Source organism: Rhagoletis pomonella, unplaced genomic scaffold, assembly GCF_013731165.1.
Source record: "Rhagoletis pomonella isolate Grant_MI unplaced genomic scaffold, Rhpom_1.0 Rhpom_scaffold_00007, whole genome shotgun sequence".
NCBI lineage: Eukaryota > Metazoa > Arthropoda > Insecta > Diptera > Tephritidae > Rhagoletis > Rhagoletis pomonella.
This window is the reverse complement of record NW_023458561.1, coordinates 24,727,994-24,729,562: the sequence shown is the minus strand read 5'-3', so window position 1 is coordinate 24,729,562 and position 1,569 is coordinate 24,727,994.

Here is a 1,569-nt window from a genome sequence, read left to right as displayed (position 1 = left end):
CAAAATTCGTTGGAGCTGGTTTTTAATTTCTGGTGTTTCGACAGAGTATTTATAAAAGAAGGTTTTGGAGACAACCATTGTGGATGGTCAGGCTCGACGAATAATTCGGGTGTTGATATTAAATTAAGATCATTGATCAGGGCCATGCATTGCATGAGAGTAGACTGCTTGTTCGATGCATTTGTCCTAATTGTAGACGTCTTGAGAATGTAGAAAAGGGTTTTACTCCTACAGTGGAGAATCCTCGGTAGAAGCATTATGGTGTTATATTTAGTTCTTTGCAGAATGCTTGGTAGGCCTGCTTCGGCTAAGACGGCTTTGACCGGAGAGGTGGGGAACGCGCGTATGCTTCTTCTTACTGCTGTGTGGTAAGGTGCTTGGATGCATGCGAGGTGAGACTTTGCGCAGTGTCCATATATCGCGAGTCCAAAATCAATCTTCTAATAATTACATATCCTGTTCTCTTGGTCCTCCGACATTCGTAGTTAGTTAAGACAGTGCTTCTATAACCATCGCTGCTTTCTTGTTGGCATATTACAAACGATCCCGGAAGCAAAGGCGGTGATATACATACAAGGCAGATTCAGTAGTCGAAATTTGAATTTAATACGATAAAAGTGGATAAAAGGAAATGGAAATTGAAGTTATCTAACTACACGAATCATAAGATGAGGCAAAGTGGAGAAGAATGCCACACTTTTCCAAACCGGTAATAAACCTTCAGAAATCATGAAACAGTTAATCACTGAATAAACCATTGTCATTAAAAATACTCGTATGTAAATATAAAACTAAAGGAACTTTCAAAAATCAAAAGAATTCAAGTGGACGACTTTTATACCCTTCCTTATGCGTGTATATAAAATGATTAAGTGGACTTACCACGAATTAATTATTTCATAATGCTTTTAATAGCGAAGTGTGAAAGCGCGCGCCCTTACTTACCTACGCCCTTTTACTATAGCGTCTTCGTCGGTTTTCAGCTAATGTTCAAGTTAAATACCACGAAAATCACTTTAACTACCAATTTAGGATGTAAACACAGTTCATCGCATTACAATCAACTCGTTAACATTGCTCACCCTCCGGATTGTTATAACCATACAAACTGGAATACATATCTGTACATACATACGTAACCATGTACATTAGACCATACCAGAAAAAAAGATCGCCGACACCTCTTAATATAAAATATTTTTGCAAGGTAATTTTAGAATTTAGTTTTTGTCGAACTTAAGGGACGCCTAATATTTTATATTTTTGTTTTGGTATCGAGGCGATTTATTTTTTATTTTTTTTCAAAGTTCATTGACCTCAAATACCTCGTTCTAGTATTTACCCACTAAATCTCTGTCCGTAGCTCTCTAACGTACCACCTTAATATCTGCAAATTTAAGCTCCCCACAAATCATTAAGCTTTCGCAAAGTAAGTATTTTGATCATTGCAGTTGAGCAATTAAAAAAAAATTATTGCCGAATGTAGGCGTTGCCGAAAAATGTAAAATCTGAAATTTCCTTCCAAAATTATTTAAAGTCTGTTTCCGCCCGAAATTGCGCAGTTTCGAC